At 45.1% G+C, this 21317-nt stretch overlaps 7 non-coding genes across 7 annotated transcripts; all 7 read left to right on the top strand.

Moving 5' to 3' along the window:
- Positions 1-2048: 2048 nt before the first annotated feature.
- On the top strand, positions 2049-2239 carry LOC130348889 (U2 spliceosomal RNA). The gene has a single exon (XR_008886363.1). It is a non-coding gene; the product is annotated as a U2 spliceosomal RNA (small nuclear RNA).
- Positions 2240-9494: 7255 nt separating this feature from the next.
- LOC130348836 (U2 spliceosomal RNA) lies at positions 9495-9684 on the top strand. The gene has a single exon (XR_008886315.1). It is a non-coding gene; the product is annotated as a U2 spliceosomal RNA (small nuclear RNA).
- A 2084-nt stretch (positions 9685-11768) lies between these two features.
- Positions 11769-11959, top strand: LOC130348887 (U2 spliceosomal RNA). The gene has a single exon (XR_008886361.1). It is a non-coding gene; the product is annotated as a U2 spliceosomal RNA (small nuclear RNA).
- Positions 11960-14041: 2082 nt separating this feature from the next.
- On the top strand, positions 14042-14232 carry LOC130348886 (U2 spliceosomal RNA). The gene has a single exon (XR_008886360.1). It is a non-coding gene; the product is annotated as a U2 spliceosomal RNA (small nuclear RNA).
- Positions 14233-16302: 2070 nt separating this feature from the next.
- On the top strand, positions 16303-16493 carry LOC130348885 (U2 spliceosomal RNA). Its single transcript, XR_008886359.1, has one exon. It is a non-coding gene; the product is annotated as a U2 spliceosomal RNA (small nuclear RNA).
- A 2089-nt stretch (positions 16494-18582) lies between these two features.
- Positions 18583-18773, top strand: LOC130348884 (U2 spliceosomal RNA). Its single transcript, XR_008886358.1, has one exon. It is a non-coding gene; the product is annotated as a U2 spliceosomal RNA (small nuclear RNA).
- Positions 18774-20864: 2091 nt separating this feature from the next.
- On the top strand, positions 20865-21055 carry LOC130348883 (U2 spliceosomal RNA). Its single transcript, XR_008886357.1, has one exon. It is a non-coding gene; the product is annotated as a U2 spliceosomal RNA (small nuclear RNA).
- Positions 21056-21317: the final 262 nt, after the last annotated feature.

The following is a 21317-nucleotide window of genomic DNA, read 5'->3' as shown; positions in this document are numbered from 1 at the left end:
CTACCTGCTTGCTGGCTAGCCAGCTAGCCAGCCCTGTGGGCCTTGCTGCTGCTGCTGCTGCAGCCAAAAAACAAAAGGTGGTGCTGCTGCTGCTTCTGCTTCTGCTTGTGTCTGGCCGCTGTTGGAGCGTCCAGGCACAGGACTTCTGCTGCTGCTGACTAAATGGCCTCCTTAATTGGATCATTTGAGTAGCCAGCACACCTGTGCAGGTAGGGCATGACATGATAGGCAGCTGCCTTGATAGCGGGTGGGTGCTGAATGTTCCTAATTGACAAAATAAGATTAATGCTTATGAAGAAATATAAAATCTCATCCCTTCCCCAATATCGCGCCACACCCCTACCCCTTAATTCCCTGGTTGAACTTGATGGACATATGTCTTTTTTCGACCGTACTAACTATGTAACTATGTAACATAACATGGGGGGGGGGGGTCTCCTGGCTGTTCACACAGGTGTGTCATTGCTGTACATTGACCATGCATTGCTTCTGTGGTATTGCAAAGGCAAAGACAAATGCTTCCAGCCATCCATTGCACTAATGGATTGGTCATCAGCTGGCTGTCTATGTCCCGCATCAATATAGACCAAAGTACAGAGGGTTAGGCTATGCTATTGTGCACCTACCTGATGCATCAGAAGGTGCGAGGCCCTTGCTAAATTCTGTGCACAGACTTTGAGATCTATACTTTAGACTGTATCTAAACCTGCTCCAACATGGACTGACATTCTGGCCTACTTTCAGCCGATGCGACTTGTCTGTCGCTGAACAGTCGCTTTTTATGTATTCAGCACCTATGTATAATGTTGTAAAAATGCTCTAGAAACTAAAGTCGCAGAAATGTCACACATATTTGGCCTGCAACTTTCTGTGCGACAAATTCAGACAGGAAAAATCAGTATAAATCCTTAGAAAATTATCCCCCAGTGTCTCCATCTGCTGGCGGTATTGAATAAGCATTGCTGCACTGATGGGGTATGCATTAGACGAAAAAAAAGAAGAAAAAGAAGAATAATACGCCCAGAAAAGAGGCGAAAAGGAGAAAAACGTAAAAAAACGTGAAAAAAAAGTAAGAGGAAGAGAAGGGAAAAAAAGGTGGAAATGGGTTTAAAAGTGATTTCGGCGGAGAAATATATATATATATATATATATATATATATATATATATATATATACGCGCACACACACACATATATATAAACGTATTCTCCGTTGAGATATTGCAGCCGCTGCTGTGTCCAGGCCCAGGAGCCTTAGCACTGTGCTGTGATGTCACTCAATACCACTGACATCACTAGGTGTAAACAACATCTCTCCTTTGCTGTGTATGTGACTATGGAGCTGTTTGGTGATGTCGTCTATTATGGCCTTCATAGAAGCAACAGGAGATTGTTGCATCCATCTAGAACCCTCAGAACTACAGTGCTATGATGTCACTCACTTCCACAGGCCTTGCAGAGTGTAAACAACAACAACCCAGCTTTGTTGTGTATGTAACCATAGGGATTTGTGATGTCACCTAGAACCTTCACAGCAGCGACAGCTTTATGAGGAGCATCAGCACTGCTCTGCCTGAGCAGAACCATCACCGCCATAGGTTGTCAAATAACCCGGGTTTAACCCACACAGGTAAGTCCAATGGGGTGCAGGCATGTCCTCTATGCTTACAGCTTCCCGTGGGTGTTGGTTTGATACCGTTTGGGGACAGCCAAGGAGGCATCTGCAGGCAACAAAGGTAGGTGTGTGCTTGTGTGTGTGTTTCCTATGCAGATCCTAAGCCCAGTGTCACATGCAAGTAGGAGGAGTAAGAAGGGTTCCTGGCAAATCCGGGTTATGGATTGCATTTAAAAAGGCCCCGTGGGAGTGCAATGGGCCCCTGTCTTGCTGCTTAGCAATAATGGTATGGGTTTAGGTTCTGCTGTGTGTACTGGTGGTTGACTGCCCCCCAGCCCAGAGTGTGCATGGAAAATTGTCTGGCAGCCTCCCTGACAGCAAGCAGTGATAGTGCCCATGAAGGGGACCTTGTTGGGCCCGCCCCTTTCACGGTTATCGCTTCTCGGCCTTTTGGCTAAGATCAAGTGTAGTATCTGTTCTTATCAGTTTAATATCTGATACGTCCCCTATCTGGGGACCATATATTAAATGGATTTTTGAGAACGGGGGCCGATTTCGAAGCTTGCTTCCGTCGCCCTATGCATTGACCCGATATGGCAGTATCTTCGGGTACAGTGCACCACCCCCTTACAGGGTTAAAAAGAAAGATTCCTACTTTCATTGCTACCTGCTTGCTGGCTAGCCAGCTAGCCAGCCCTGTGGGCCTTGCTGCTGCTGCTGCTGCAGCCAAAAAACAAAAGGTGGTGCTGCTGCTGCTTCTGCTTCTGCTTGTGTCTGGCCGCTGTTGGAGCGTCCAGGCACAGGACTTCTGCTGCTGCTGACTAAATGGCCTCCTTAATTGGATCATTTGAGTAGCCAGCACACCTGTGCAGGTAGGGCATGACATGATAGGCAGCTGCCTTGATAGCGGGTGGGTGCTGAATGTTCCTAATTGACAAAATAAGATTAATGCTTATGAAGAAATATAAAATCTCATCCCTTCCCCAATATCGCGCCACACCCCTACCCCTTAATTCCCTGGTTGAACTTGATGGACATATGTCTTTTTTCGACCGTACTAACTATGTAACTATGTAACATAACATGGGGGGGGGGGGGGTCTCCTGGCTGTTCACACAGGTGTGTCATTGCTGTACATTGACCATGCATTGCTTCTGTGGTATTGCAAAGGCAAAGACAAATGCTTCCAGCCATCCATTGCACTAATGGATTGGTCATCAGCTGGCTGTCTATGTCCCGCATCAATATAGACCAAAGTACAGAGGGTTAGGCTATGCTATTGTGCACCTACCTGATGCATCAGAAGGTGCGAGGCCCTTGCTAAATTCTGTGCACAGACTTTGAGATCTATGCTTTAGACTGTATCTAAACCTGCTCCAACATGGACTGACATTCTGGCCTACTTTCAGCCGATGCGACTTGTCTGTCGCTGAACAGTCGCTTTTTATGTATTCAGCACCTATGTATAATGTTGTAAAAATGCTCTAGAAGCTAAAGTCGCAGAAATGTCACACATATTTGGCCTGCAACTTTCTGTGCGACAAATTCAGACAGGAAAAATCAGTATAAATCCTTAGAAAATTATCCCCCAGTGTCTCCATCTGCTGGCGGTATTGAATAAGCATTGCTGCACTGATGGGGTATGCATTAGACGAAAAAAAAGAAGAAAAAGAAGAATAATACGCCCAGAAAAGAGGCGAAAAGGAGAAAAACGTAAAAAAACGTGAAAAAAAAGTAAGAGGAAGAGAAGGGAAAAAAAGGTGGAAATGGGTTTAAAAGTGATTTCGGCGGAGAAATATATATATATATATATATATATATATATATATATATATACGCGCACACACACACATATATATAAACGTATTCTCCGTTGAGATATTGCAGCCGCTGCTGTGTCCAGGCCCAGGAGCCTTAGCACTGTGCTGTGATGTCACTCAATACCACTGACATCACTAGGTGTAAACAACATCTCTCCTTTGCTGTGTATGTGACTATGGAGCTGTTTGGTGATGTCGTCTATTATGGCCTTCATAGAAGCAACAGGAGATTGTTGCATCCATCTAGAACCCTCAGAACTACAGTGCTATGATGTCACTCACTTCCACAGGCCTTGCAGAGTGTAAACAACAACAACCCAGCTTTGTTGTGTATGTAACCATAGGGATTTGTGATGTCACCTAGAACCTTCACAGCAGCGACAGCTTTATGAGGAGCATCAGCACTGCTCTGCCTGAGCAGAACCATCACCGCCATAGGTTGTCAAATAACCCGGGTTTAACCCACACAGGTAAGTCCAATGGGGTGCAGGCATGTCCTCTATGCTTACAGCTTCCCGTGGGTGTTGGTTTGATACCGTTTGGGGACAGCCAAGGAGGCATCTGCAGGCAACAAAGGTAGGTGTGTGCTTGTGTGTGTGTTTCCTATGCAGATCCTAAGCCCAGTGTCACATGCAAGTAGGAGGAGTAAGAAGGGTTCCTGGCAAATCCGGGTTATGGATTGCATTTAAAAAGGCCCCGTGGGAGTGCAATGGGCCCCTGTCTTGCTGCTTAGCAATAATGGTATGGGTTTAGGTTCTGCTGTGTGTACTGGTGGTTGACTGCCCCCCAGCCCAGAGTGTGCATGGAAAATTGTCTGGCAGCCTCCCTGACAGCAAGCAGTGATAGTGCCCATGAAGGGGACCTTGTTGGGCCCGCCCCTTTCACGGTTATCGCTTCTCGGCCTTTTGGCTAAGATCAAGTGTAGTAATACAGGAGATCTGGTCAGAAGGTACTCGGGTACCCCTCTCCTCGGCCTTGTGGGATCGCCCTTGTTTATTGCCTGGGCTTCACCCACTTGTTGCTATTGGGGAGAGGGCCTAGTCCCAGGGTAACGAGTAGCGATCGCCTCTCAAGACCTTCGGGTGGAGAGAGGTTAGAACCATGGATGATGATCCGGATCCAGGTTCTGTGCCGGCATACGCAAGGATCAAAAACACCGTGAGAGTCATTCTCACGGATGATACGAAAAGGGCGGACGATTTGAAATTCGTAGTAGAGGACGTGCTCGGAGGAGTTTTCGGAATACAGAAGGGCGAGATATTGGCAATCCAGGACTACCCGAAGCGTAAAATTTTTGATGTGACGTTCACACAAAATGGCATCCACAGAGATTTTGTTACCAGAGCTGCTGCGAGTAAAGACAAAAAGCTTCAGGGTGTCCGGATTATTGAGCACGTTCTAGACGATATTAAGCTGGTGGTAGTAAAGATGTATTCCCCTTTCGCCAACCTACACGATGTTGAGTTGTTTTTACAAGTCTATTTTAGTAAGGTTGAGTGCAGAGGAAAAATCATGAACAGCTGTGGCATCTGGACATCTAAGTGGAGATTTCAGGTTACATGCAAAAAAGATGACAGATTGCCAGGGGGAATACAACTACCACCAGCTCGTTTTAAAATAAATAATATGTGTGGCGACCTCTTTTATGCGGGGATGCCAAGCTACTGCAGGAAGTGTCACAGATATGGACACACAAAAGAAAACTGTGAAAGTACATGCAAAAAATGTGGTAGCACACAGCACGAGACAGAGAAATGCACAAGAGGAGGGAGGTGCAATTTCTGTCAACAATTCGGTCACCTTTTCTCCTCTTGTCCCCACAGACATAGGACGGAGCAGCAGTGGCAACCCTGGAGGCAGCAAGGACAGCAACCGGGACACCAGCCGAGGCAAGCAGAGCCAGTGATTACCCCCCCACAAGAGGTAAGCGGTGAGATGGAGAAGGAGAAAGACCCCCCTCAGGCAAAAGGAGGGGACCCTAAAGAGCAGAGGATGGCCAAAAAACGTGCAAGTGGTGAAAAAACTGGCCCCCAGGAGCATGCTGGGTTAAGAGAGGAGCGGACGGCGGCCGAATCCGCTCCTCAGCAACCTCTGGCTCAGGGTCCCCCTGAGAGCGATGATCCGGGTGGAGAGGTGAAGGTTAAAAGGCGGAGGGGCTCCAGAAGACTCTATTCGGAGGCGGTCCAGGGGGAGCCGATGGAAGTACCTGCGGATGCAGGGAACCCAAGTGACGTTCCTCCACAGGTCCCCATAGGGGATACCCCCCCTCCTCCCTGCCAGGAGGAGGTTTCAGGGGTGACCGTCTCTGAGGTACCAGAGACTGAACTAAGTGAACACCCGACCCCTATGGAGGGGCAAGAGGTGGAAGAACCCAATGAGTCTGGAGCCCTGATTGCCAGGATGCCCGAGAACAACTATGCCTCAATCATGATGGAGGAGGGGGGTCGGCTGAGTGATGGTGCCTCCTCTCCTGCTTCCTCTATGCGTACAGTTGAGTCAGATTTTGGGGGGTATGAGGCTTCGGAGGGGGAATCAGAGGTGTAAGACGTTTTCTTGTACATTCCCATGGCTGAGTTGTCCGGTCTGTCCTTGAACGTGAGAAGTGTGAGCGCCAGAGTAAGAAGGGTTGCCCTATTTAATTACTTGTCGGTTTTTGCTGCTTCCGTCCTTTTCCTGCAGGAATGTGGCATCCCGCACAGATTAAATTATAAAGAATATGAAGATGATTGGGTGCACGGTCCATCAGTCTGGTCTGGATCAAATGAGTCCAGATCAGCAGGGGTCGCCATACTTTTTAAAGGGAACGTTTTAATTGAGAGTTTTAATGAAATTTTACCAGGCAGAATTTTATTGGTCAGCGCTTTTATTAATGGTATTAAATGGCAGTTTTTAAATTTTTATGGTTCTCCTGATAAGAATGAAAGAATAAAAATGTTGGAGATTTTACCCCTTTTTATTAACAATTCTAGTCCTCTTGTTTTATCAGGTGATTTTAATTGTATTTTAAGGGGAGAACGCCGTTTTTCGAACGCAGTGAGTAGGAACTATGATAAGACGTCTTTTATGTTAAAAAACTTGATTTTAGATTTTAATCTCACTGATGTTTTTAAAAAATGTAATTTTAACGTACCAGAGGAAGACGGTGTTACCTGGAGCAATGCAAGCTGTAGCTCCAGGATAGATTTTATTTTTTGTTCTTATCAAGTACTGCCTTTTAACTGTGATCTTTTTACCAATGTTTTTTCTGACCATAAATTATTGTATTTTAAAGTTAAAAGTGATTTTAAAAGGAGAACTGGTAGGAATGCCTGGAAGTTAAACGTGTCCCTTTTAGAAGATCCGCAGGTTTTATCAGATTTTATCACCTTTTACAAGGAATGCAGACGAGTAAAAGACCCCAACACTCCCACCAGTATCTGGTGGGAAAAAATGAAACTAAAAATAAAAGAATTTTTTATCCGTGTTGGGGTTAGGAAAGCTAAAGAAAAACGTGAATTTTATAATATCCTAAATACTCGTCTGCAAACCCTGTACAAATTCAGAGCACATGGGATGGAGGTGGAGAAGGAGGTACATGATCTTAAAAAAGAAATAACTAAGTGCCTGGAGCAGAAAGGAAAAGAAATTATCTTTAGGTCTCGAATACAGCATCTTGAGGAAAACGAGACCTGCTCCAGGTATTTTTTTAAGAAAATACATGAAAATAGAAGGTTAATAGAAAACATTGAAGGAGTGAATGATGTACAGGGTATTTTAAAAAAGGTGCAAGAGTTTTATGCGGATCTTTTTAATGTAAAACACATTGATGAATGTTTTATGAATGACTCGTTAAAGGAGATCACCAATTTTTTAGATCCTGTCTCACAGTCTTTTTTATTGCAGAATATTTCAGAGCAGGAGATTTTAGAGACCGTCAAGAGTTTTAAAACAGGTAAAGTGCCTGGGCCGGATGGTATACCCATTGAATTTTATGTTACTTTTTATGGTATTTTAAAAGAAGATTTGTTCTCCCTTTTTACGGAAGTCTTTAAGTCTAAAATCCTCCCAGGCTCATGGAAGAAGGGTGATGTCTCCCTGCTATTCAAAAAGGGAGACCGGTCGGAACTAAAAAACTGGAGACCAATCACCCTTCTGAACTGCGACTATAAAATAATGGCGAAACTGTGTGCTAACCGCTTAAAGAACGTAATCCATAAAATAATTCATACAAACCAAGTCTGTGGGGTGCCTGGGAGGAGTTTATGGGAGAACCTAAACCTTTTAAAGGATGTAATTAGCGACACCAAATTAAGAAAAGGAAAGCTGGCGGTTTTATCCATAGATTTTGAAAAAGCTTTCGACAGGGTGTCACATTTTTATCTTTTTAAGGTTTTAGAGAAAATGGGTATACCTGATGGCTTTTTATTGTCTCTTAGAGCTTTTTATGATAACTGTACTAGTAAAATTTTAGTAAATGGTTTTAAGACACAGGGCGTGTTTTTAAATTCCGGAGTGAAGCAGGGGTGTCCCTTGTCCCCACTACTCTTCATTTGCGCAATAGAGCCTCTTTTATGTACAATACGAAAGGATAAGCAGATCCATGGAGTCCCCCTGCCAGGAGGAGGGGGACTAGAGGCGAAGGTAGTGGGGTACATGGACGATGTTGCGGTGTTTTGCAGGGACACCCCATCACTTCAGAAGACGCTAAAACAGATTCAATATTTTAATTGTGCCTCCGGTTTTAAAGTCAATTTTAACAAAAGTAACATTTTAAACATAGGCGGAATGCCTTTGTATGATGTGCCCGTCCCTGTGTCTGAGTCGGTGCAGATTTTAGGTGTCTCCTTTGACGAGTCTAATAATGGTTTTAATAGCTGGGACTTGGTGGCTCAAAAAATAAATAAGAAAATATGTATGTGGAACATGCGAGAACTTACAATGGAAGGGAAGGTTTTAATTACAAAAATGGTGCTTTTACCTATTTTATTGTATTTAAGTCTGGTTTTCCCACCCCCCGAAATGGTTCTAAAGAAAATAACAAAAGCTTGTTTTACTTTCTTTTGGAGTTCTAAGAGCGAAAAATTAAAGAGACAAATTGTGATAAAACCGAACTCCAGGGGCGGTAAGGATTTTCCAGATTTTAAAGCTTTCCTTTTAATAAAGTTTTTTAGCATGTGTTTTACTACTGTTTTTAAAGATAGCTACTGGTCTTATTTTGTTCGTTTTAATATTGGTTATTTTATGCGGAGGAACGGCTGGTTTTCTACAGTTTTAAGTTGCCCTTATTCTTTGAATTTACCCCCTCAATACATGATTTTAGGAAAAATTTTAAACTTATATAATTTTAAAGGTAAAAGTGTTCAGGATCTGTGCAATAGCAAAAAACTACTAAAGGAAATAAAAGAAACCAGTACCGTGACTCCCATCAAAAATTTTAACGAACAGAAGTGTATACAGATTTGGAAGATGTTGAGTATTAATTATCTTTTTAATTCACAGAAGGACCTGGCCTGGAGCTGCGCACACGAGTGTCTTCCATGCCGGGCATTCCAGCACCGAAGAGGATTATCCAACTCTGCAACCTGCCCGAGGGAGGGATGCCGACAAGAGGAGACCGTGCACCATCTAATATGGACTTGTTTTTACTCGCAGAAAATATGGACAAAGATACTCCCTCTGGTAAAAAGGATAACTGGACTAAAAGACTTAAATATTGCAGTGGTTTTTTATGGTTGCCTGGAATGCCCAACACGGACTCAAGAGACTATTGCATGGAAGATCATAAACTGTGTGAAGGCAGCTCTGTGGAAGGCCAGGAATATTTTATTGTTCAAGCATGAGGTTTTATCTGTGAAGGACATTTTATCTATCTGTTTTTATGAAATGTACCAGTACTATCTTTTAGACAAGAAGAGATTTCCGCTTTTATCTAGAAAATGGTTTTTAAAAGAATGGAATTCTATCTTGTAAAGCCACCAAGTGCCCATTTTATGTTTTAATATGTTGTAAATATGTTATTTATATGTAACTGTATTTATTGACATATTTGCACAACTTTGTTAACATTATTTAATTTTTAATAAAGTTGCCGCCGTAAGGGTAGTCAAGTTAAAAAAAATCTGTTCTTATCAGTTTAATATCTGATACGTCCCCTATCTGGGGACCATATATTAAATGGATTTTTGAGAACGGGGGCCGATTTCGAAGCTTGCTTCCGTCGCCCTATGCATTGACCCGATATGGCAGTATCTTCGGGTACAGTGCACCACCCCCTTACAGGGTTAAAAAGAAAGATTCCTACTTTCATTGCTACCTGCTTGCTGGCTAGCCAGCTAGCCAGCCCTGTGGGCCTTGCTGCTGCTGCTGCTGCAGCCAAAAAACAAAAGGTGGTGCTGCTGCTGCTTCTGCTTGTGTCTGGCCGCTGTTGGAGCGTCCAGGCACAGGACTTCTGCTGCTGCTGACTAAATGGCCTCCTTAATTGGATCATTTGAGTAGCCAGCACACCTGTGCAGGTAGGGCATGACATGATAGGCAGCTGCCTTGATAGCGGGTGGGTGCTGAATGTTCCTAATTGACAAAATAAGATTAATGCTTATGAAGAAATATAAAATCTCATCCCTTCCCCAATATCGCGCCACACCCCTACCCCTTAATTCCCTGGTTGAACTTGATGGACATATGTCTTTTTTCGACCGTACTAACTATGTAACTATGTAACATAACATGGGGGGGGGGGGGTCTCCTGGCTGTTCACACAGGTGTGTCATTGCTGTACATTGACCATGCATTGCTTCTGTGGTATTGCAAAGGCAAAGACAAATGCTTCCAGCCATCCATTGCACTAATGGATTGGTCATCAGCTGGCTGTCTATGTCCCGCATCAATATAGACCAAAGTACAGAGGGTTAGGCTATGCTATTGTGCACCTACCTGATGCATCAGAAGGTGCGAGGCCCTTGCTAAATTCTGTGCACAGACTTTGAGATCTATGCTTTAGACTGTATCTAAACCTGCTCCAACATGGACTGACATTCTGGCCTACTTTCAGCCGATGCGACTTGTCTGTCGCTGAACAGTCGCTTTTTATGTATTCAGCACCTATGTATAATGTTGTAAAAATGCTCTAGAAGCTAAAGTCGCAGAAATGTCACACATATTTGGCCTGCAACTTTCTGTGCGACAAATTCAGACAGGAAAAATCAGTATAAATCCTTAGAAAATTATCCCCCAGTGTCTCCATCTGCTGGCGGTATTGAATAAGCATTGCTGCACTGATGGGGTATGCATTAGACGAAAAAAAAGAAGAAAAAGAAGAATAATACGCCCAGAAAAGAGGCGAAAAGGAGAAAAACGTAAAAAAACGTGAAAAAAAAGTAAGAGGAAGAGAAGGGAAAAAAAGGTGGAAATGGGTTTAAAAGTGATTTCGGCGGAGAATATATATATATATATATATATATATATATATATATATATATATATATACGCGCACACACACACATATATATAAACGTATTCTCCGTTGAGATATTGCAGCCGCTGCTGTGTCCAGGCCCAGGAGCCTTAGCACTGTGCTGTGATGTCACTCAATACCACTGACATCACTAGGTGTAAACAACATCTCTCCTTTGCTGTGTATGTGACTATGGAGCTGTTTGGTGATGTCGTCTATTATGGCCTTCATAGAAGCAACAGGAGATTGTTGCATCCATCTAGAACCCTCAGAACTACAGTGCTATGATGTCACTCACTTCCATAGGCCTTGCAGAGTGTAAACAACAACAACCCAGCTTTGTTGTGTATGTAACCATAGGGATTTGTGATGTCACCTAGAACCTTCACAGCAGCGACAGCTTTATGAGGAGCATCAGCACTGCTCTGCCTGAGCAGAACCATCACCGCCATAGGTTGTCAAATAACCCGGGTTTAACCCACACAGGTAAGTCCAATGGGGTGCAGGCATGTCCTCTATGCTTACAGCTTCCCGTGGGTGTTGGTTTGATACCGTTTGGGGACAGCCAAGGAGGCATCTGCAGGCAACAAAGGTAGGTGTGTGCTTGTGTGTGTGTTTCCTATGCAGATCCTAAGCCCAGTGTCACATGCAAGTAGGAGGAGTAAGAAGGGTTCCTGGCAAATCCGGGTTATGGATTGCATTTAAAAAGGCCCCGTGGGAGTGCAATGGGCCCCTGTCTTGCTGCTTAGCAATAATGGTATGGGTTTAGGTTCTGCTGTGTGTACTGGTGGTTGACTGCCCCCCAGCCCAGAGTGTGCATGGAAAATTGTCTGGCAGCCTCCCTGACAGCAAGCAGTGATAGTGCCCATGAAGGGGACCTTGTTGGGCCCGCCCCTTTCACGGTTATCGCTTCTCGGCCTTTTGGCTAAGATCAAGTGTAGTATCTGTTCTTATCAGTTTAATATCTGATACGTCCCCTATCTGGGGACCATATATTAAATGGATTTTTGAGAACGGGGGCCGATTTCGAAGCTTGCTTCCGTCGCCCTATGCATTGACCCGATATGGCAGTATCTTCGGGTACAGTGCACCACCCCCTTACAGGGTTAAAAAGAAAGATTCCTACTTTCATTGCTACCTGCTTGCTGGCTAGCCAGCTAGCCAGCCCTGTGGGCCTTGCTGCTGCTGCTGCTGCAGCCAAAAAACAAAAGGTGGTGCTGCTGCTGCTTCTGCTTCTGCTTGTGTCTGGCCGCTGTTGGAGCGTCCAGGCACAGGACTTCTGCTGCTGCTGACTAAATGGCCTCCTTAATTGGATCATTTGAGTAGCCAGCACACCTGTGCAGGTAGGGCATGACATGATAGGCAGCTGCCTTGATAGCAGGTGGGTGCTGAATGTTCCTAATTGACAAAATAAGATTAATGCTTATGAAGAAATATAAAATCTCATCCCTTCCCCAATATCGCGCCACACCCCTACCCCTTAATTCCCTGGTTGAACTTGATGGACATATGTCTTTTTTCGACCGTACTAACTATGTAACTATGTAACATAACATGGGGGGGGGGGGTCTCCTGGCTGTTCACACAGGTGTGTCATTGCTGTACATTGACCATGCATTGCTTCTGTGGTATTGCAAAGGCAAAGACAAATGCTTCCAGCCATCCATTGCACTAATGGATTGGTCATCAGCTGGCTGTCTATGTCCCGCATCAATATAGACCAAAGTACAGAGGGTTAGGCTATGCTATTGTGCACCTACCTGATGCATCAGAAGGTGCGAGGCCCTTGCTAAATTCTGTGCACAGACTTTGAGATCTATGCTTTAGACTGTATCTAAACCTGCTCCAACATGGACTGACATTCTGGCCTACTTTCAGCCGATGCGACTTGTCTGTCGCTGAACAGTCGCTTTTTATGTATTCAGCACCTATGTATAATGTTGTAAAAATGCTCTAGAAGCTAAAGTCGCAGAAATGTCACACATATTTGGCCTGCAACTTTCTGTGCGACAAATTCAGACAGGAAAAATCAGTATAAATCCTTAGAAAATTATCCCCCAGTGTCTCCATCTGCTGGCGGTACTGAATAAGCATTGCTGCACTGATGGGGTATGCATTAGACGAAAAAAAAGAAGAAAAAGAAGAATAATACGCCCAGAAAAGAGGCAAAAAGGAGAAAAACGTAAAAAAACGTGAAAAAAAAGTAAGAGGAAGAGAAGGGAAAAAAAGGTGGAAATGGGTTTAAAAGTGATTTCGGCGGAGAAATATATATATATATATATATATATATATATATATATATATACGCGCACACACACACATATATATAAACGTATTCTCCGTTGAGATATTGCAGCCGCTGCTGTGTCCAGGCCCAGGAGCCTTAGCACTGTGCTGTGATGTCACTCAATACCACTGACATCACTAGGTGTAAACAACATCTCTCCTTTGCTGTGTATGTGACTATGGAGCTGTTTGGTGATGTCGTCTATTATGGCCTTCATAGAAGCAACAGGAGATTGTTGCATCCATCTAGAACCCTCAGAACTACAGTGCTATGATGTCACTCACTTCCACAGGCCTTGCAGAGTGTAAACAACAACAACCCAGCTTTGTTGTGTATGTAACCATAGGGATTTGTGATGTCACCTAGAACCTTCACAGCAGCGACAGCTTTATGAGGAGCATCAGCACTGCTCTGCCTGAGCAGAACCATCACCGCCATAGGTTGTCAAATAACCCGGGTTTAACCCACACAGGTAAGTCCAATGGGGTGCAGGCATGTCCTCTATGCTTACAGCTTCCCGTGGGTGTTGGTTTGATACCGTTTGGGGACAGCCAAGGAGGCATCTGCAGGCAACAAAGGTAGGTGTGTGCTTGTGTGTGTGTTTCCTATGCAGATCCTAAGCCCAGTGTCACATGCAAGTAGGAGGAGTAAGAAGGGTTCCTGGCAAATCCGGGTTATGGATTGCATTTAAAAAGGCCCCGTGGGAGTGCAATGGGCCCCTGTCTTGCTGCTTAGCAATAATGGTATGGGTTTAGGTTCTGCTGTGTGTACTGGTGGTTGACTGCCCCCCAGCCCAGAGTGTGCATGGAAAATTGTCTGGCAGCCTCCCTGACAGCAAGCAGTGATAGTGCCCATGAAGGGGACCTTGTTGGGCCCGCCCCTTTCACGGTTATCGCTTCTCGGCCTTTTGGCTAAGATCAAGTGTAGTATCTGTTCTTATCAGTTTAATATCTGATACGTCCCCTATCTGGGGACCATATATTAAATGGATTTTTGAGAACGGGGGCCGATTTCGAAGCTTGCTTCCGTCGCCCTATGCATTGACCCGATATGGCAGTATCTTCGGGTACAGTGCACCACCCCCTTACAGGGTTAAAAAGAAAGATTCCTACTTTCATTGCTACCTGCTTGCTGGCTAGCCAGCTAGCCAGCCCTGTGGGCCTTGCTGCTGCTGCTGCTGCAGCCAAAAAACAAAAGGTGGTGCTGCTGCTGCTTCTGCTTGTGTCTGGCCGCTGTTGGAGCGTCCAGGCACAGGACTTCTGCTGCTGCTGACTAAATGGCCTCCTTAATTGGATCATTTGAGTAGCCAGCACACCTGTGCAGGTAGGGCATGACATGATAGGCAGCTGCCTTGATAGCGGGTGGGTGCTGAATGTTCCTAATTGACAAAATAAGATTAATGCTTATGAAGAAATATAAAATCTCATCCCTTCCCCAATATCGCGCCACACCCCTACCCCTTAATTCCCTGGTTGAACTTGATGGACATATGTCTTTTTTCGACCGTACTAACTATGTAACTATGTAACATAACATGGGGGGGGGGGGGTCTCCTGGCTGTTCACACAGGTGTGTCATTGCTGTACATTGACCATGCATTGCTTCTGTGGTATTGCAAAAGCAAAGACAAATGCTTCCAGCCATCCATTGCACTAATGGATTGGTCATCAGCTGGCTGTCTATGTCCCGCATCAATATAGACCAAAGTACAGAGGGTTAGGCTATGCTATTGTGCACCTACCTGATGCATCAGAAGGTGCGAGGCCCTTGCTAAATTCTGTGCACAGACTTTGAGATCTATGCTTTAGACTGTATCTAAACCTGCTCCAACATGGACTGACATTCTGGCCTACTTTCAGCCGATGCGACTTGTCTGTCGCTGAACAGTCGCTTTTTATGTATTCAGCACCTATGTATAATGTTGTAAAAATGCTCTAGAAGCTAAAGTCGCAGAAATGTCACACATATTTGGCCTGCAACTTTCTGTGCGACAAATTCAGACAGGAAAAATCAGTATAAATCCTTAGAAAATTATCCCCCAGTGTCTCCATCTGCTGGCGGTATTGAATAAGCATTGCTGCACTGATGGGGTATGCATTAGACGAAAAAAAAGAAGAAAAAGAAGAATAATACGCCCAGAAAAGAGGCGAAAAGGAGAAAAACGTAAAAAAACGTGAAAAAAAAGTAAGAGGAAGAGAAGGGAAAAAAAGGTGGAAATGGGTTTAAAAGTGATTTCGGCGGAGAAATATATATATATATATATATATATATATATATATACGCGCACACACACACATATATATAAACGTATTCTCCGTTGAGATATTGCAGCCGCTGCTGTGTCCAGGCCCAGGAGCCTTAGCACTGTGCTGTGATGTCACTCAATACCACTGACATCACTAGGTGTAAACAACATCTCTCCTTTGCTGTGTATGTGACTATGAGCTGTTTGGTGATGTCGTCTATTATGGCCTTCATAGAAGCAACAGGAGATTGTTGCATCCATCTAGAACCCTCAGAACTACAGTGCTATGATGTCACTCACTTCCACAGGCCTTGCAGAGTGTAAACAACAACAACCCAGCTTTGTTGTGTATGTAACCATAGGGATTTGTGATGTCACCTAGAACCTTCACAGCAGCGACAGCTTTATGAGGAGCATCAGCACTGCTCTGCCTGAGCAGAACCATCACCGCCATAGGTTGTCAAATAACCCGGGTTTAACCCACACAGGTAAGTCCAATGGGGTGCAGGCATGTCCTCTATGCTTACAGCTTCCCGTGGGTGTTGGTTTGATACCGTTTGGGGACAGCCAAGGAGGCATCTGCAGGCAACAAAGGTAGGTGTGTGCTTGTGTGTGTGTTTCCTATGCAGATCCTAAGCCCAGTGTCACATGCAAGTAGGAGGAGTAAGAAGGGTTCCTGGCAAATCCGGGTTATGGATTGCATTTAAAAAGGCCCCGTGGGAGTGCAATGGGCCCCTGTCTTGCTGCTTAGCAATAATGGTATGGGTTTAGGTTCTGCTGTGTGTACTGGTGGTTGACTGCCCCCCAGCCCAGAGTGTGCATGGAAAATTGTCTGGCAGCCTCCCTGACAGCAAGCAGTGATAGTGCCCATGAAGGGGACCTTGTTGGGCCCGCCCCTTTCACGGTTATCGCTTCTCGGCCTTTTGGCTAAGATCAAGTGTAGTATCTGTTCTTATCAGTTTAATATCTGATACGTCCCCTATCTGGGGACCATATATTAAATGGATTTTTGAGAACGGGGGCCGATTTCGAAGCTTGCTTCCGTCGCCCTATGCATTGACCCGATATGGCAGTATCTTCGGGTACAGTGCACCACCCCCTTACAGGGTTAAAAAGAAAGATTCCTACTTTCATTGCTACCTGCTTGCTGGCTAGCCAGCTAGCCAGCCCTGTGGGCCTTGCTGCTGCTGCTGCTGCAGCCAAAAAACAAAAGGTGGTGCTGCTGCTGCTTCTGCTTCTGCTTGTGTCTGGCCGCTGTTGGAGCGTCCAGGCACAGGACTTCTGCTGCTGCTGACTAAATGGCCTCCTTAATTGGATCATTTGAGTAGCCAGCACACCTGTGCAGGTAGGGCATGACATGATAGGCAGCTGCCTTGATAGCGGGTGGGTGCTGAATGTTCCTAATTGACAAAATAAGATTAATGCTTATGAAGAAATATAAAATCTCATCCCTTCCCCAATATCGCGCCACACCCCTACCCCTTAATTCCCTGGTTGAACTTGATGGACATATGTCTTTTTTCGACCGTACTAACTATGTAACTATGTAACATAACATGGGGGGGGGGGGGTCTCCTGGCTGTTCACACAGGTGTGTCATTGCTGTACATTGACCATGCATTGCTTCTGTGGTATTGCAAAGGCAAAGACAAATGCTTCCAGCCATCCATTGCACTAATGGATTGGTCATCAGCTGGCTGTCTATGTCCCGCATCAATATAGACCAAAGTACAGAGGGTTAGGCTATGCTATTGTGCACCTACCTGATGCATCAGAAGGTGCGAGGCCCTTGCTAAATTCTGTGCACAGACTTTGAGATCTATGCTTTAGACTGTATCTAAACCTGCTCCAACATGGACTGACATTCTGGCCTACTTTCAGCCGATGCGACTTGTCTGTCGCTGAACAGTCGCTTTTTATGTATTCAGCACCTATGTATAATGTTGTAAAAATGCTCTAGAAGCTAAAGTCGCAGAAATGTCACACATATTTGGCCTGCAACTTTCTGTGCGACAAATTCAGACAGGAAAAATCAGTATAAATCCTTAGAAAATTATCCCCCAGTGTCTCCATCTGCTGGCGGTATTGAATAAGCATTGCTGCACTGATGGGGTATGCATTAGACGAAAAAAAAGAAGAAAAAGAAGAATAATACGCCCAGAAAAGAGGCGAAAAGGAGAAAAACGTAAAAAAACGTGAAAAAAAAGTAAGAGGAAGAGAAGGGAAAAAAAGGTGGAAATGGGTTTAAAAGTGATTTCGGCGGAGATATATATATATATATATATATATATATATATATATATATATATATATACGCGCACACACACACATATATATAAACGTATTCTCCGTTGAGATATTGCAGCCGCTGCTGTGTCCAGGCCCAGGAGCCTTAGCACTGTGCTGTGATGTCACTCAATACCACTGACATCACTAGGTGTAAACAACATCTCTCCTTTGCTGTGTATGTGACTATGGAGCTGTTTGGTGATGTCGTCTATTATGGCCTTCATAGAAGCAACAGGAGATTGTTGCATCCATCTAGAACCCTCAGAACTACAGTGCTATGATGTCACTCACTTCCACAGGCCTTGCAGAGTGTAAACAACAACAACCCAGCTTTGTTGTGTATGTAACCATAGGGATTTGTGATGTCACCTAGAACCTTCACAGCAGCGACAGCTTTATGAGGAGCATCAGCACTGCTCTGCCTGAGCAGAACCATCACCGCCATAGGTTGTCAAATAACCCGGGTTTAACCCACACAGGTAAGTCCAATGGGGTGCAGGCATGTCCTCTATGCTTACAGCTTCCCGTGGGTGTTGGTTTGATACCGTTTGGGGACAGCCAAGGAGGCATCTGCAGGCAACAAAGGTAGGTGTGTGCTTGTGTGTGTGTTTCCTATGCAGATCCTAAGCCCAGTGTCACATGCAAGTAGGAGGAGTAAGAAGGGTTCCTGGCAAATCCGGGTTATGGATTGCATTTAAAAAGGCCCCGTGGGAGTGCAATGGGCCCCTGTCTTGCTGCTTAGCAATAATGGTATGGGTTTAGGTTCTGCTGTGTGTACTGGTGGTTGACTGCCCCCCAGCCCAGAGTGTGCATGGAAAATTGTCTGGCAGCCTCCCTGACAGCAAGCAGTGATAGTGCCCATGAAGGGGACCTTGTTGGGCCCGCCCCTTTCACGGTTATCGCTTCTCGGCCTTTTGGCTAAGATCAAGTGTAGTATCTGTTCTTATCAGTTTAATATCTGATACGTCCCCTATCTGGGGACCATATATTAAATGGATTTTTGAGAACGGGGGCCGATTTCGAAGCTTGCTTCCGTCGCCCTATGCATTGACCCGATATGGCAGTATCTTCGGGTACAGTGCACCACCCCCTTACAGGGTTAAAAAGAAAGATTCCTACTTTCATTGCTACCTGCTTGCTGGCTAGCCAGCTAGCCAGCCCTGTGGGCCTTGCTGCTGCTGCTGCTGCAGCCAAAAAACAAAAGGTGGTGCTGCTGCTGCTTCTGCTTCTGCTTGTGTCTGGCCGCTGTTGGAGCGTCCAGGCACAGGACTTCTGCTGCTGCTGACTAAATGGCCTCCTTAATTGGATCATTTGAGTAGCCAGCACACCTGTGCAGGTAGGGCATGACATGATAGGCAGCTGCCTTGATAGCGGGTGGGTGCTGAATGTTCCTAATTGACAAAATAAGATTAATGCTTATGAAGAAATATAAAATCTCATCCCTTCCCCAATATCGCGCCACACCCCTACCCCTTAATTCCCTGGTTGAACTTGATGGACATATGTCTTTTTTCGACCGTACTAACTATGTAACTATGTAACATAACATGGGGGGGGGGGGGTCTCCTGGCTGTTCACACAGGTGTGTCATTGCTGTACATTGACCATGCATTGCTTCTGTGGTATTGCAAAGGCAAAGACAAATGCTTCCAGCCATCCATTGCACTAATGGATTGGTCATCAGCTGGCTGTCTATGTCCCGCATCAATATAGACCAAAGTACAGAGGGTTAGGCTATGCTATTGTGCACCTACCTGATGCATCAGAAGGTGCGAGGCCCTTGCTAAATTCTGTGCACAGACTTTGAGATCTATGCTTTAGACTGTATCTAAACCTGCTCCAACATGGACTGACATTCTGGCCTACTTTCAGCCGATGCGACTTGTCTGTCGCTGAACAGTCGCTTTTTATGTATTCAGCACCTATGTATAATGTTGTAAAAATGCTCTAGAAGCTAAAGTCGCAGAAATGTCACACATATTTGGCCTGCAACTTTCTGTGCGACAAATTCAGACAGGAAAAATCAGTATAAATCCTTAGAAAATTATCCCCCAGTGTCTCCATCTGCTGGCGGTATTGAATAAGCATTGCTGCACTGATGGGGTATGCATTAGACGAAAAAAAAGAAGAAAAAGAAGAATAATACGCCCAGAAAAGAGGCGAAAAGGAGAAAAACGTAAAAAAACGTGAAAAAAAAGTAAGAGGAAGAGAAGGGAAAAAAAGGTGGAAATGGGTTTAAAAGTGATTTCGGCGGAGAAATATATATATATATATATATATATATATATATATATATATATATATATACGCGCACACACACACATATATATAAACGTATTCTCCGTTGAGATATTGCAGCCGCTGCTGTGTCCAGGCCCAGGAGCCTTAGCACTGTGCTGTGATGTCACTCAATACCACTGACATCACTAGGTGTAAACAACATCTCTCCTTTGCTGTGTATGTGACTATGGAGCTGTTTGGTGATGTCGTCTATTATGGCCTTCATAGAAGCAACAGGAGATTGTTGCATCCATCTAGAACCCTCAGAACTACAGTGCTATGATGTCACTCACTTCCACAGGCCTTGCAGAGTGTAAACAACAACAACCCAGCTTTGTTGTGTATGTAACCATAGGGATTTGTGATGTCACCTAGAACCTTCACAGCAGCGACAGCTTTATGAGGAGCATCAGCACTGCTCTGCCTGAGCAGAACCATCACCGCCATAGGTTGTCAAATAACCCGGGTTTAACCCACACAGGTAAGTCCAATGGGGTGCAGGTATGTCCTCTATGCTTACAGCTTCCCGTGGGTGTTGGTTTGATACCGTTTGGGGACAGCCAAGGAGGCATCTGCAGGCAACAAAGGTAGGTGTGTGCTTGTGTGTGTGTTTCCTATGCAGATCCTAAGCCCAGTGTCACATGCAAGTAGGAGGAGTAAGAAGGGTTCCTGGCAAATCCGGGTTATGGATTGCATTTAAAAAGGCCCCGTGGGAGTGCAATGGGCCCCTGTCTTGCTGCTTAGCAATAATGGTATGGGTTTAGGTTCTGCTGTGTGTACTGGTGGTTGACTGCCCCCCAGCCCAGAGTGTGCATGGAAAATTGTCTGGCAGCCTCCCTGACAGCAAGCAGTGATAGTGCCCATGAAGGGGACCTTGTTGGGCCCGCCCCTTTCACGGTTATCGCTTCTCGGCCTTTTGGCTAAGATCAAGTGTAGTATCTGTTCTTATCAGTTTAATATCTGATACGTCCCCTATCTGGGGACCATATATTAAATGGATTTTTGAGAACGGGGGCCGATTTCGAAGCTTGCTTCCGTCGCCCTATGCATTGACCCGATATGGCAGTATCTTCGGGTACAGTGCACCACCCCCTTACAGGGTTAAAAAGAAAGATTCCTACTTTCATTGCTACCTGCTTGCTGGCTAGCCAGCTAGCCAGCCCTGTGGGCCTTGCTGCTGCTGCTGCTGCAGCCAAAAAACAAAAGGTGGTGCTGCTGCTGCTGCTTCTGCTTCTGCTTGTGTCTGGCCGCTGTTGGAGCGTCCAGGCACAGGACTTCTGCTGCTGCTGACTAAATGGCCTCCTTAATTGGATCATTTGAGTAGCCAGCACACCTGTGCAGGTAGGGCATGAC

This window comes from Hyla sarda, unplaced genomic scaffold (assembly GCF_029499605.1).
Source record: "Hyla sarda isolate aHylSar1 unplaced genomic scaffold, aHylSar1.hap1 scaffold_888, whole genome shotgun sequence".
NCBI classification, from domain to species: Eukaryota; Metazoa; Chordata; class Amphibia; order Anura; family Hylidae; genus Hyla; species Hyla sarda.
This window is presented reverse-complemented; position numbering and strand designations above follow the sequence as displayed.